Genomic DNA, 15,862 nt, shown 5'->3' with positions numbered 1-15,862 from the left:
CTGAATTACTTTCCAAGCTAGACCTCCTCTGAGTGAAGGGTTGAACCAGATGGCTTTCAGAAGGTTCGTTCCAACCTAAATTCTGACTCTAAGTGTGGTTTAAATGGCCAAACTGCCCACTGGTAGTGGATAGTTAAGGGTTGCTTATGTGGCAAACATTTGCCATGCATCCCATTCTCCCAGGGAAATTTCTCGTTAAGGTGAAAGAGAAAGTAAAATTGTTTAAAGTGCCAGACCAAGAAACATGAATTACTGTAACTTGTCCTTCCAAGTTCTTCACAAGTCCTCTAAGTCCTATATGAAAAATAGTTAACAATTCTTAGAATAACACAGATCTTCATCCTTACAATGATTATTCAGAAATTATTTTGTTAAAGGAGTAGGTTTGCCAAGACAAAATTCATTCAGGGGTTGCTTCAAGCTCTGCTCGAATGTTTATATCAACTTTTATGCAACCTGACATTCCAAAAAGAACTGACAGTAATGGACTGGAAACACAGGGAAACCATTACAGAACACAGAAAAAAGAGTTTCAAAAGAAGCAGAATTTAAGAGCTAAATTTCTTTAACTGGCTCTGATAAGGGACTGGCTGAACAGAAACTCTCTGAGGAGCTTTCAGACTAACAAGATGACACTCCGCATTGCTCCAAAATGCAATACAAAAGTTGGGATGTGAGGCTGCAGCAATATTCCCCTCTGGCTTTTATTTTGTCAGATCTGATGGAGCCAAGCAGCCTTTACACCAATTAGCAATAAAGATGGAAAGGCCTTCCAGGGAAGCATTAGTGTCTCCAGGAGAAAGGTCCTGGCACTACTCTCTGGAAACCTGTCCCCATCCCATGCTCCAGGCTGGTATCAGGGGGCCAGCATCCACTGGAGCCACAATTTCTGAGGCTGCAAGGTTGCAGTGCAGAGCATCTCACCTTCACCATCTCAAAAAAACCCTAGCTGGTTGAGGCATTAAGAAATCTTAGCTGTAAATCAAGTTGATCTAGACATTTATACAGTATTTCAGGTTTTGGCAGCAGTACCAGGACACGAGAGGGGTCTTCCCTGGGATAACAGATCTCCTCCACTTCAAAAGTAACAATCAGATCTAAATGTGTCCTTAGAAGTGCATACAAAGACATTGTTGTGATGACAGTGGTACAATATTGACAATAAATGCTCCACCCTTTTTGCTGGGGCTGAAGCAGACATTGAGCTTTCCTGAGACTAACAATTCTCTGCAAAGATGCTTCCACCTCTGTAGCTCCAGCATTCAGTAAAGCTCTTGGGTCATGCTGGAAATGTTTTCTAAAATGCTTTTTTTGATTCTTGATTCCTGGTCTTCCTTTTTTTCTTTCCTTGATAATTCCTAGCTGGAGATAATGCTCCTTGGTGACCAAATGCATACATAGCACACCCCAGTAGGACTAATATTACTTTATTTATGTTATGATGCCTGTTTAAAAAGTAATGGACCTCATACACCCCATCACTGTAAACCTTTTCCACAAGATGCAAGAACAATGTGGACCAACAAAAGTTACTAAATTCCCACTCTCCACCCATCTTTAAGAACAGGAAGGCTAACTCTAGAGTCTCCTCAAATTATAATGTAGCTCAAAGTAACATTTTTAACTTGTTATGTGGAGTAATTCTGGTTCTTTCTAATAATGGCTGAATATTTCTACCCCTCTCCTCTTTACAATTTGGAGCATTCTAAATTTCTGGTTTCTTCAGAATTAAGATTACTACTAAAATAGAATATTGCCATTTAAAAAACTTGCAAAATATTTGTCTTCCTTTCTTTATACTGCTAAGAGTCTCTGACTGATACCTCACTCTCCAAATCTTTCCCTTGCACAGTGCCAATTTTGTACTGAAGGGTAGTGTCCTTCTCCTTTTTGCACACAGATAACATAGGACCATTTTTCCTCCCTCATCTCATTTTATGGTGTTGCAGAATTACTGTGGACATTCTTCTCAGAGCCTGGAAAACTATGGCCTATGCTGGGCTAATTGCCTGTGAGGTGACAACTGCTCCATCCACATGTCTGCAAAACATCTCAGCAAGTTGCTCCAATCAACAAAGTCTAGTATGTTTGATTTAATTCTCAGAAGAACTCATTTAGGTGTACCCAAAGAGGCATGTATTGAAACAGAATAGATAAGGATTAAATGTTCTGCATATACCCAGAGTCCTGCATCTCAAAGCCTTCCTAAAACCCTAATTAATTAATTAACACTCAAGTTATCCTCCGTGGTAGAGAAATATAGCTTTGCCTACTTTATAGGTCAAGGTCTGAGGCAGAAATAGGCCAAATTAATTGGCCAAGATCCAACAAAAAGCACATGGCAGAACTGGAAATTCAAATATGACTTCACTTGCAAGATGTCTCACATTCCCCACCCAAAAAAGCAGCTGTACCTTCATTCATTCTTTCCTCTCGAACACTTGTAATTTTTTAACTTGATGACCATAATTTCCAGTTAGAGGGAGCAACACATCACTGAAGCAGCTCTTAAAATCTTCTTTAGAGGAAGAAAATACAAGTACGGTACTTCAGAGTAATGCAGAAAAAGAGGTTTAGGGTTGTTAACCTGATACTTGCTCTGATTAGATCAGCACAGTCCAGGTTTGGAAAGCTCAGATAAACTAAAATTGGTAACTTTGATATTTTTGTGACTTTATGTCATCATCCATAATGCTACTGTATGGTAAAACATTATACATGATGACATAACACCTGGAGAAAGCATTATGCTTATCAGAAGGCTGTGGGTTTAGCCAATTCAGTTCAAGACCACATGAGCATTTCTGAGCTTTTAGCCAGGCTTTATCAGCTCTGGTTATTACCTCTGTCCTTTTTCTGGCAAGCTGCTCCAAAATAAGAAGCAAATAACATGGCTGCATTGTCTACCCAATGCAAAAGCTACACAAGGGTTTAATAGTTTGATGCACAACAAGAAAGATACAGGTCATTGTTTTCTGTTATGCCATGACCTTGTGAAGGTAACCAAAAAGAAATTTAAAATAAAAATTTAAAAAAAAATCAGAATGCTCTGCCTTCACAAACCTCTGCCTTCTGTGTGAAGGCAGCTCTAAAATATGTGTCAGGGAAGCCACAATAGTGCTAATGAAAGAAAGTGGAAGAAAAGTTGTCTGTGTCGCTCAGAAAATCCCCATCACATCTAGAGGAGACGCTCCCAGGCAGCAACTCTTTAGTCCAAAGTTTTAACCGACTCCTTAAATTCACCATCTCTGGGGCCTGGCTGCTTAATAAAGACTACAGGGTGTTGAGAAGCACAGTATATTATTTCATTAAGTGCTTTTTCGGAGAAGGGGATTTAGAAGTAAAACTGCTGGCTTTGTGTGGCAAGGTTATGACCTTTGACAACTTTGGAGCTTATCTCTTTCATCTTCCCACTCCCCCGAGACCCCGAACTTGCAGAGGGATGGAAACGGGTAAGCTGGGGCCAGACAGAGTCCAGCATTGTTGTGGGGCTGCCTCCTCTCCCTCTCCCTCTTTCCCCTTCTCTCTCTCTCTCTCCCTCTCCCTCTCTCTCTTTTTTTTTCCCCTAAACAAAACAGATCTGAACTGAGCCAAGGAAACAAAAATGTATTGTTCCTCGCAGATGGAAGCGAGTGTCGCCTAGGTAACCAGATTAATCTCCTTTTTCTCTCCCTTCCTCTCTTGTAGTGCGGTAATCGGTGGGCTCTTTTCACAAAAAAGCCAGCCTCAAAGCTGGGGCTCTAACTAGGTTCCTAATTAGCTGCAATTTACAATGAAGACAACATGATGAGATAATAGAAATTTGCAAAATAATGACATACCTCAGCAAAATATTCCTCCTCCTAAGAACCATTTTTATACAAAAACAATAAAGAGGGCCCTTCTAAAGCAAAGCTGGAAAATGGTGGTGTATTATGTGACACAGAACATTATTGTTCGCCTCTTGTTCCCCCAATCAACAGCTTATTGTTTGGCATCTTAAATAAAAATGACTCAAATACAGGCCACATAATGATCTCCATTGCGCTAATACACTGTATATACAGAGTAGTCAAAAATGTACCCAAGCCAAGGCCAGTGGGGCTGATAAAGTAGCAGGGCCCAGAAAGGTAATTTACAATACAATGCACTAACTATTATTGCTGGCCTTAATCACACATATCTTCCTGATTTCTGTCAGGATGCGCTCTGACATCAAAAAAGGGCACTTGAACGGGGGGCAGCCAGTTAATGAAATATGATGGCTTGCATTTGTTTTCATGTGGTGGTTGGCTCAAACGAGGCAGCTTCAGACTGTTAGCCAACAGTCTTCCCTTGTGCGACATCAAAGGCTCCCATTGATGGCAGAGAGGGAGGGCGCAGGCAGGGGGATCGTGGGGAGACAGCGCCGAGGGAGGAGCGCCAGGCAACTCAAAGGACCATTAAATCCTAATCTCTACCTTATGTCCGAAAGAGGAGAGTGGGGAAACAGAGCGGGCCAGGGCCGACCTGCCCCTGGTTCCAAGGGGAAGGAGTGTCAGCACCTCCACATGCGGTGCAAGACAGGCATGGTCTGTGCACCACTGCTAGAATTGGGCATTTGGCTACACAAGGCTGACTTGTCATTGCAGACATGGGGAGTACATCCCTACTAGAGAAGAGTTCAGGGCAGTTTTGATCTCAACAGAAAGATTTCATAAATAGCAACAGATTGTCTAAAACTGTCAGGAAGAACAGCAGCATCAAAAGTCATTCCTTCTTTTATCTGTGGGCTCATCAGTGTTGACCGGTGCAGCTGCAAATATTCAAGACCTACAGATCTTTGAGGATTGTCCCTCAAATAAGTGCAACTATGGCCACTTTGGACAAGTATAGAAAAGCATTATCATGCACCCTGACCTGGTCTTTTGGTTCCTGAGTATGGCAAGAAGCCTAATTTCCTTCACAAAATAATTGAAAGGAATCAGTAATGTCATATTATACAGAGCAAGCCAACTGCTGAAAACTACTGACAGGATACGTGGCTCTAGCAAGGTCCTGCAAGACAGTTTACAGCGAGGGTTAACCATCTCAAGAAGCACTGTAATTCCATTGCCATCTGTTTATACAACTTCTTTCATCTTTCAGGATCTCAAAGCACTAAAATGGTATTGTAAGTTTGCTGAGGAGAGCCACTGAATACATCAATGCTGAACATTATGCTATGCAAGAATAAGGAAAAGAAGATTTTAGAAGTACCCCAAATACAGCACTTTGAATGACCACTGCCATGAGGTTTAAACAGGACACAGGACAGACTGGGCTTTGGGGTTTAAGATAATATTCAAAACACTCACATAAGAAATACATGGGGGTACACATTGATCCTGAGAGACTTTAGAAGTGTAATGTGACACCTTTAAATCAACAAAAGTGAAAATTCAAACAATAATTAAAAAAAACCCCCAACATGCAGATTTAAGACACAAAACAGTGCTGAAAATAGATTTGAATTCTGAACTGCGTCTGCTATAAACAAACACACCCTGGTCTGCAAAGATTTCTAGGAAAAAGAGAACAAGGTGGACAAATGTGAAGCATTCGGTCTTTAACTAGAAATAAACAGTAATAAATGGTCAGATTCTCATTTGCTTAATCCTATTCTCTCCATGCAAAGTGCGATTCAGCTGCAGAATAAGGTGTCATTTAATGTAACTGCATCAAAACTGGTTCTGAAAAACATAATAGTATGTAAGGTACTTGAACTGCTTGTCAGGCAGCCCTACTCCAACTAATGCTGAGCATCTTCTTATCCCATTGACTTCTCCCAGCACGGGAGCTGGCAATCTACCAGAAGTATGCTGACACACAGGATCAGGCAGCACCTAAGAAAAGAGCAGGAAAGTGCAGAAAATGGCTTTGAACATGTGAACCCAATTCAGTGTAAATCCTGTGTTGACATTACTGATCATAGAAGTCACTAGTGCTTTGCACCAACTGAAAGCCAGATCTAAAGATTTGTGTGTTAGCTTGTTTTTTTGTTTCCACATACTATATATGTTTCTATGGAAGGCTGAATATAGCCTGTTCCTTTCTGGCTCATCTGAAAAAGCAGACCCAGTTTACAATTTAGATTTCTAAACACAGAAATAAGCTTTTTACCTGGCACATGTCACTCCTTTGGAGCTTATACCCTAGTTTTGCTTAATCTATCTAGAGGTTTTATCATTGCATACTTAGATAATCCTATGTGGCACAGCCTCCACACACCAAGAATTCAGAAAAGCGGGAACAGTGTTGCTGCCCTGTATATCCCATGCCAGAGTCAGAACAGCAGCTCTGTATCTGCAGCTTGGTATGATCAAAAACAGCTCACCATTTTACACAGAAAACATTAGCTCTCCCAGCTCCTTGGATGGATGAAATAACTCAGTAAGAGTTAGTTTCCCACAGTTACAGAGCTCTATCTGATATTGCAGGTGCACAATACAAACTGCATTCAATTGGATTTCTGTATATTCAGCATCTGAAGGTTTGAGAGCCTAAATATTAAACTTTTCTCCACAACAATCCTATCCAATGCACTGTACCATTGGAGGTCAAAACACTGGGTGTAAACCTGCAATATGAATCCTGTTATCCCTTTCCTTCTTTTTTTTTTTTTTTTAAGTTAGCAGATCTGTTTGTGTAAATAAATGTTGCAAGGCTGGACACTCAGTATATTTGCTTTTCTAGCATCCTGAGTGTCTGGCACAGACTGTGTTATCCAGGATCTATCTGAGATCATCTACACCATTCCCCTGGAATAGCACCTGCACCCTTGTGGCCTAGAACGGCTCCCACAATACAAATTTACAAACGGCTTTTGAAAATTACTCAAACCTCCTTCAGTATGAGAAAAATCTGGTGTGCGACACAACTGGCTTGCCTTTATTTAATTATGATTATTACCACTCCCAGGCTTTGGGCAGCTTTGTGTGTGTCAGCACATTTCTTTAGCATCTCTGATAGCCTTCAATCTTCCTGCCTTTTCTACCTTTGAACCAGTTGCAAACAGCAAGAAAAACTACACAAACCAATGGGTTCACGCAGGATACAAGAAAATCCATGCATCTAACTTAAGTTGAATGCTCTCCAACTCTATTCCTCCTTCTCTTGCCCCTGCCCCCCAGGGGAGGTGGGAGGTATGGTTTAAATCAATAACCAAAGGCTTCAGTTTTACAAACCCTTGAGCCATTAGAGCTCTGAGTTCTTGGTGCATCAGCACCAACCTCCCCCACCCCTGCACATACACACATGTAACACACATAGAAAAGAAATACTCCCAGCCTGGCATTAACAATGTTCATTCAGTGCTCTTTACTTAAAGGAAGAAAACAATTAAGTGAAACCTTGAAGTAATCTCATTCTGCCTATTTAGCCTCTTCATCCCTCAATGTGTGGTTAGTAAGTGTTGCAATCAGGGACTAAGGCCTGCTATCATTTGGCCTTAATTAAAAAAGACACAAGCAGTGGAGCTGTGAATTAGAAATGTAACAACGTACTACCCCTGATTAATTCGAGGCTCATGTTGGATTAATAACTCCAAACAAAGAACAAAAGGAAATTGTTATGCGAATTGCAGTCCTCCCAGGCCAGACAAAGGTCAAATCACAGGATTTCAATTTCATCCGGAGTCGCTTAATCAACTCCCTCGGAAGGAAGACCATATGCAGTCCTGAAAGCTACCCATTGTAGTCGTGTTGTCACTGGACCTGAGAGACAGCACAGAGATAATCCCAGCTATTCCCCATCTTTTCTCCTTCTTGTCTGTTGCTTTTCTTTTTCTTTTCTCAGTTTTTCTTTTTTTTTTTTTTTTTTCCTTACATTATGACAAAAGCACTTCATTAGGGCTAATGATTAAGGAACAATCTGAAGCCAGGACAGGATAGTATCTGTGGGAAAGCAGCTTTTGTGGCTGCTGCCCCATGGAAGCATCCTGGTTCTCACTCCTCATGCAGCTGCAGAGGTAGCTCCTCATTTTGGGGGGGTCTTCTGAGGCAGCAGCAGAAGCCACAAACTGCTGTGCTTCATTCCACACCACACAGTTACTTACAACAAACAGCACTTGAGGGTGGGGGTATAAAACAGGATGTTTGGGACACATTCAGTATGCTGCCTACACCTTAATGCAGAGGTCTTTTGGGGATGTTAGCTGAGGAAGAAGGATATTACTAGTCTGAAAACCTACCTTTGACCAATACTAAGCCACAAAGAATAAAATCCCATATTTTCTTGCTGTTGATACACCCAATGAAATGATGATGGAGCAAAACAGCCCTCAGTTTTCATGATCTTAGATATACTGTCCCTCCAGTGAGCAGGAACAGAGCATGTCCCCCTGCTCCCATGGAACATGACTTCTCAAGTAACTCACATGGCAGAGCATTTTATATGGACTGACCAGTTATTCTATATAAAGAAAATAGGAAAGGTCAGGTCTGCTTAGGAATCTGGCACCCCATGCCAAGAACAAGCCTATAGAAATTAAAAAGGAGCAAGAAAGAAGCTTCAGGGTGGGGACCTGGAACATGGAGTTCATTCCCACCCTCACTGCCTTCTGGAAGGGCTCTGCCCATCAGCTCAGTAACATCAGTTTGCCACACAGCTGCCAGAAGCTGGCCTGGCCTGGATGGGGCAGGTACCCTCTCTCAGCTAGATCCCTGTTGTTTGTATACATTTCAAAAGGCAAGCTGGAATGTCTCAGGGTTTAATTCATTGGGGGTTTTTGTTGTATATTCTGTAACAGCAACACAGTTCGGGACCAAATTTTCTGTCCCCAGGAATCAGCTCCAGCAAGAAGCCAAGAGCCCACAACACTTCCCACCTTGATGTAGACGTCTTGCTTAACTCAAACAAATCTCTCCTGATTTACATGGAAATGAGATACAAAGATTCAAGCAACAGTTCTCTTTTAATCTTAAATTCTGGTTCAAATCATATTCTGTGTATGAATTCCTTGGTGTAGGATTGCTGACAAATGCACCAGGACTCTCTGACTTGACTTTGCCAAGAGATCCCTTAAAGCCCAATAAAACTACACAAAACCTGGTACTAGTACCTGGCACTGCATGAGTAGTTTCCAAATCTGCAGGCACTGAAGAACAGGAGTTATGATTGGGATATTAAAACACCTTGGAAAATGCAGATGCAGATTCTGTAGAAATCTCTTACCTGTGTTAGGTGCTGGAATAAAATTGCAGGTCACTCAGTGAACTTAAAGGAAGATCCTGTTTTGACTTTCAGCTTGGGATCATCTCCATTCAGTTCTGTCACAAACTACACTTGGTCCTCTTGCCAAGGGGCTGCTCACACAACTGCTGCCTCTGAATTAGCTGTTGGAGGGGAAGAAGTGGTTTGTGAATTGCCCAGTTCTGAAGCCCTTTCCTACTCAGAAATATTCTAGTTTTAAATATTAAGCCAGTACATGACTATTCAACTTCTCTGATGCTTTCCTTTTAAGTATCTGTACTCTCTTGCTTTACATATTGATTTCTTAGCATGCAACCAAAAATTAAGATGAAATACCTACTGTGCCATGGAAAAGGAGAGTCACATACTAAGAAACCCTTTCGCCTGTTTTTTACCATGTCATTAAATCCAAATTACATGGAATGCAAATTCTGTTAGAAATTATTCTCCCAAGCATTCCACCAGCTCCAAAATGTATTCAAAAAATAATTTTTGAAATCTGTTACTATTAGAAGCTCAGAACAAACTAACTTACATGCACTACCAGTTATTTTAGCTACTTCCACTCTTCAGTGCAAAAGTAAAACAAAATTTTTAAGTGTGCAGTTCCAAAACTTTAGCCCATGTATTCATCTGTCAAAGAAGGAAACCTGTGCACATATCCCTGTAAGAATAATAGGAGGACAAGATTTCCTTTCCCATTCATGTTTAAAGCTAGTTAAGCTTGTAGCCCTCAGTCTAACAGGAGAAAGACTGGTCACACATTTCTCATGTATTCTAATTACTAAAGAGCAAATAAGTTTTTTCTCCAAGAATGAAAGAATCACAAAATCATTTGGGTTGGAAAAGACCGCTGAGATCATCAAGTCCAACCTTTGATCACCACCATGTCAATTCGACCATGGAATTAAGTACCACATGCAGTCATTTCTTGAATGCCTCCAGGGAAAGTGACTCCACCACCTCCTTGGGCACTTGAGCAGTCCATTCCAGTGTTTAACAACCCTTTCCATCAAGAAATTCCTCCTGATGTCCAACCTGGACCTCCCTTGGCATAGCTTAAAGCCATGTCCTCTTGTCCTGTCACTGTTGCCTGGGAGAAGAGGCCAACCCCTACTGGGCTACACCTTCCTGTCAGGGAGTTGTAAAGAGATATAAAGTCCCTCTGAGCCTCCTTTTCTGCAGGATAGACAACCCCAGCTCCCTCAGCCGCTCCTCATAGGACTTACTCTCTAGTTAGCACGCACTCAGGAATTTTTTAGGCTCTCACTTCACAGCACTAGTCCCCAGGTCCATGAGATGACATTATTCCTCTCAACACAGGACATGCACCTCTCACTTATCAGTGAATTGTGTGCAAGCAAACACAAGACAAAAGCTGATGTGTTAAGAAAAAATAGCTCACCACAGTGATGAATTACATCCACTGCTACAGTAATGCCACAAAAAAAAAAAAAAAAAGGCACTTAGGACAGCTCTCTTCTGCTTTCTACAGAAGAAGACAGGGGTGTCTGCTCTCTCCCAGCCCAAATGCCAGCACAGGCCAGGTATGCAGAAGTTCCTGTAGCCTACATCAAATGATAACCTACAAATATGCTGAGGATGAGAAGGAAAAGAATTTATTTAAGTGGCTGCAGACCCAAGCCGCCCCCACTACTAAGCATGCATTCTGAGTCTTGAAATCAAACTTTGCCCATCTTCATAGCTCCTGCACACACTGCTGCAAAAAACAACTTCCAAGGAGCTACACCTGTTGGAACAGGCATAAAATATTCCCCACTCCACTTTGAGCACAACTGCCTCCCTCTCTGACATATCTACAGTGAAGCAGGTGGGAAGACAAGGCAAGCCCTGGGTAAGCTGCACCTGGGGACCAGAAGACTGCCCTATATTCCTATGCAATCCCTCGAAGGTGGTTTAGAACCCACCCCACTCTCCTTGCTGCTCTCAGCTGTCTCTAAAGACTTATGAATTTTTATAAATCCAAAGCATCAACAACAGGCAAGCATTGAAAGCTGCCCTCAGCTTGACATGCTCTTTTCCTTGTGGCAATCATCTCAGAGCTGTGTACCTGTATCTTTAAGCAAATAGACCAACAAATTTCCCTGATTTTACTTGACATTTTTTCTAATCCTCTCCCTTTACTTAGGAGCTGCCTCTTTCTCTTCCCTTCCATTCAAACAAGCCACCAGCGAGAAACATTCCTCCTCTGTAGCTCTTACCAAGTGTGCAAGAGCTCTCACATATCTTTACCTCACTGACCCTTCATCTCTTTTCAAAACACAGATAAGAAACAACATTTTCTTATCTTTCTAAGAACTGGGAACACTTTCTACTTCTATTAGTTTTTGCCACCCCTATTAAACACTCTAAGAGTCTTCATGAAAAAAAATATGCATAAATATGGTAGTTTTCTGATAGATTCCAAGCAACCAGTTTTCAGTGGATAGTATTCCAAACTGTACTGCTAGCAAGAAGCTTTGTCAAAAGATTAAATATGATGGGATGTGCAGAGAAAATCACTTATGTCAAGCCCATTTGTCTCTCCCAAAGAAAACCAAGCCAACCAACCAAAGATAATGTGGATGCTTCTATTCACCTTACCAAAATGCCACTTCTGTTAGAAAGATAAAATCAGGACACAGAAAATTAGGTTTTACATCTGGATAATTTTTCCAAAGAAGTCCAGCACCTTTGTTTAAGCTCAACTTAAAGGACTGCACACCATTTCTCAGAGTTTCTGGGCAGTTGCTGCTCTCCCTCTCAGAGGTATCTGCTCCTCAGTATTGGTTGGCATTAAGCAGGGCAAGACATAATTTCCTTGAAAGATACAGCTTTCATTCCAAGTCACAAAAATACCTCATGAAACAATTTTTTTTCTTTTCAATTTTGGCCAACTTTAATGGTAATTATGGGGATTGCCAATTATTGTTATAAATCTAGAAATACAGCAGGAAATTCCTTGTAAAAGAATCTATAATATACTTTCACAAAGTTATCAGGAATCTTATCTAATTCTTCATTACTATGATGAGATATTACATAAAGGAGTAAGATTAAGAGTCGATTCATGTTATGTAAACCTGGAAAGAGGTTCCAGAAGCTTAAAAGAATTGGATCCCATAAATAATTTCATCTTTGCCTTTTTTTTTTTTTTTAATTTTCTTGTGAAATCTGTCTCCTTTGCTTTGATGCCTTTGATTGAAAGGCATTGTGTAAATGACTCACATTTGCACAGCTCTGAAACACGAACACCAACAAAAGCCGAAACATACAATTTGGTGTATTTTCTTGCTGACTAAACACTTTTCCTTGTATCTTGCTTTGCTTGGAGGGTAAATTGTCAGTTTCAAAGCTGAATGAGTGCGTCAATGAGTTGGGTAGCAGACTATTGGTACAGTGCGATAATTAAGGGATCTTAGTTCTTAAACAATGCTGATAAAACAGAAATCCCTCTCCCTTTTTTCTGGATTACCTTTAGAACTGAAATCAGAGCACATTATATGAATAATAATTTGCACCTTCTGTGAATGATAAAAGATTGAATCAAATTTTAACTAGACTCTATTTGTAAATCCCTCAGGATGACATAATTACTATTCAACACATACTTTAATTAGCTGTACACATCTATTTCATAGTATTTAACAGGTTTAAACAGCTTCTATTGTCTGTTGAATGGATGTTCCATTCTTATCAAAATGGAAACAATTCTGAATTTCCTAAACTGGAGGAAATTTGCTTACAGAAGTTAAGAAATTACCTGAAATTACTGTTCTTATAGTCAAATACTTTTTGGTTGTCTTCAGTTGTTTTTAATTTTTAAAGTTGTTTCAAATTCACCAATGGTACAAAGAATTGACAATGCACTGATGTAAATTATTGTTGCTGCTGCTTCTTTCCTTCTGACGAAAAAGGGTCATAGTTGCATTGTCTGGTGAAAAGAAAAATCTATTCAAAATTTTGCATAGAATTTGGAATTAATACAAGCCGGGCTGGGACACAATTTCTTTTCCTGGTTTGGATTACAGCATGTCCTCACCTCTAGAAAGCACTACTGCTTTCATTGCTCCATCAAGGGCCAGAAACAGGTTGAAATTTGGCAAGCCATACCTTCAGGTGAAACTGAAGAATTACCATTTGAGACCTTGGTGCTCACATTGTGTAACAGCATGTACTTGCTCAGCTGCAGGGGCTGTTCTTAAAACCAGTGGGATCTGCAGAACAATGAGGCTTGGTCACACATGCAGCTGCCATGAGTTGAGGCTTAGTGCAAATCACAAGCACAACCTTCCCTGAAATCAGAGAATCCCAGAATCTTATAGGTTGGAAAAGACCTCAACGGTCATTGAGTCCAACCATTACCCTAACATTGCCAGGTTCACCGCTAAACCACATCCCAAAGCGCCACATCCACCCTTCTTTTTAATATCTCCAGGGATGCTCAAGCAAATGAGAATGACAATGATGGTGTGCAGACGCATTTGCACGTGGTATGTTTTCATATTTTGTCAAACTGCCCCAAGTGAGATTAAAATGTTTGCTTAAATACTTATTTTATACTCTTTTTGTGTATAAAAGGGTATACTCTTTTATACACATAAAGATATATAAATATATAAAACTTTAAGGGTATGATTTATAACTCTTAAGTTATAACTCTTTAGACAACTCACTGTTCCCAGAGCCAAATCCAAATGAAGATAATCGACACCCAGCTGAGCTGAGAGGGAAAAGCAGGACTAGAAGTGCTTTGCTCTTCCAGACATCTTGGTTTTACTGGGATCACAGAGAAGCCACGACCTCCATAGTCACTGTAAGGGAGCACTGCCAGGACCTAAGAGTCTAGGGAAAGGGAAAGACCAAGTACACTGCCCTGGCAGAGGAGAAACTAAACAACTTGAGTAGAAGGTCTGAAAGATATTTTAGGTACTACTCCTCCCAATTACCCAATCTTAGGACTTAAGTAATAATCCTGAAACAAACAAACAAACAAACAACCCCCCCTAAACCATACACAAATGCCTTCCAATGCATTTGAGATCCTTTTGTTTTATCTTTCTCTTGCTTCTTTAGGCTACCCCCATGTCATATTTTCAGCAATTCCTTGTAGCAACAATGTATTTTTTTTTGTAAGTGGAGGTAAAGATTCTTACACATTCATATTATCTCATAACAGGGCTTTCCAAGACTTGTTACACATTGCAAGCTTTACATAAAATTGCAGACATTGTGTTGGGAAGCTAATCTGTTTTGCCCCTGAAACAGAATCAAGTAAAACAAAATAAAAATAAACTTATCCAGTTGGGAATGCTACTTGTTTCGTAGTTATGTTTCTTCTACTGTGTATGATGAAGTGTAATTGCCCAATCATTAAAAATTAAAAAGATATGGATGACTCAAATGCATCAATCTGACCCCTTTTCTTTCTCAGCAGATTTATGGATGGAAGAGAAAAAAAAAAAGGGGGGGGGGGGGGGGGCAGGGTGTGGTATATATTCCAAGGTGTTTTATACTTTACCAGCACCTCTCTTTTACCCTCAATTTCCACCCTGCCTTGCTGTGGTCTCAGCTGAGACCCAACAAGAGAAGGTAATAGGGTTCCAAACCTTTCTGGGAACTTTCCACTGCAAGTACTGGAAACATACTAGAATACAGAGCAGGCTAGGAGCAACAGGCTCCTCTGCTTCCATCATGCAAACAAAGCAGGCTGCAATCGTCTGTGCCAGTGCCTGTCCGTGAGCAGCCCGCTGGTTCCCCCTCGTCAGCATGCCATGGGAACCTCATTTGGAGGTGACAAAAAGATGGACCTCATGTAGCTGCACTGCATATCTATCTTCAAGTCATTACCTGGGAGAAGAGAAAAGCTGTTTGTACTCTCCCCAGTAAACTTACTCTCCTTGATTTTCCTAACATTACAATGGAAGTTCCCTGTCTGTTATGTCGGTCTCTTGCTTTGTACTGGAAAAGCGGAAAATTACAGGGAGAAAAATGGTGCAAAATACAGTCACTGTGTAGCATTAGCATAGTGCTGGATACTCTCTAATTACACAGAGTACTGTTGATGTGCTGATAAAAATAATCATACTGATTACTTATATATATCCTATTGGAAAGAGAAGTAGTTCGAGCTCAGCCAGCTATAGAGGGAAAAACTACAGGAGGCCAAACAAGGATTTACAATTCTTTTCCACTTGAATGACATCATCTGTGAGGAAACACGCATTTTGGTGGAGCACAGTACAGAAGAACTTTGTGAGAGTGAAAAAAGTCTGATAGTAGATACAGGCAGCAAAACCATGAGATTCGAACATCATAAAATGGATGGTAGTACCAGCTCACACAGAGCACCCAATACCTTCCATCCCCAGCTGAATCCTACTATCTTACAATACTTACACTGTATTATTTATTATTTGCATTATATATTATTTGCATTGCAGTATCCCCAGCAAGGCCTCCAGGAAACCCCATAGGAGTATTTTCATGTTTGGTTGATTAGTTTTGCATCTGCATAAAAATATTTGCCTTGTTGCCTGAAACCTTGACTTCAGCATGGAAACACACAAAAAGCAGGAAATAAATCTGATCTTTCTGCTTTCCAACTCCAAGTTGATAAATTTTTAAAATAATTATAATAATTAAAGATGAAGTTAATAATACAAGGAATGTC

The 15,862-nt window shown here is 40.5% G+C and overlaps 1 protein-coding gene across 9 annotated transcripts in view; it reads right to left on the bottom strand.

Annotated features, from left to right (window-relative positions):
* The window catches only part of SOX5 (SRY-box transcription factor 5), a 609,605-nt gene that overhangs the window by 316,696 nt on the left and 277,047 nt on the right, over positions 1–15,862 (bottom strand). For 8 of the 9 annotated variants that reach the window (XM_048300783.1, XM_048300780.1, XM_048300784.1 and 5 more), the window contains exon 3: positions 9,172–9,332. The exons of the other annotated variant lie outside the window; for it this stretch is intronic. The gene's annotated coding sequence lies outside the window, so the exon portion shown is untranslated. The remainder of the gene's footprint in view (positions 1–9,171; positions 9,333–15,862) is intronic. 9 annotated transcript variants of the gene reach the window in all.

The sequence above is a fragment of the Corvus hawaiiensis genome, chromosome 4, assembly GCF_020740725.1.
Source record: "Corvus hawaiiensis isolate bCorHaw1 chromosome 4, bCorHaw1.pri.cur, whole genome shotgun sequence".
Taxonomy (NCBI): domain Eukaryota; kingdom Metazoa; phylum Chordata; class Aves; order Passeriformes; family Corvidae; genus Corvus; species Corvus hawaiiensis.
The sequence above is the reverse complement of the archived record's forward strand: the minus strand, read 5'-3'. Positions and strand labels throughout refer to the sequence as shown.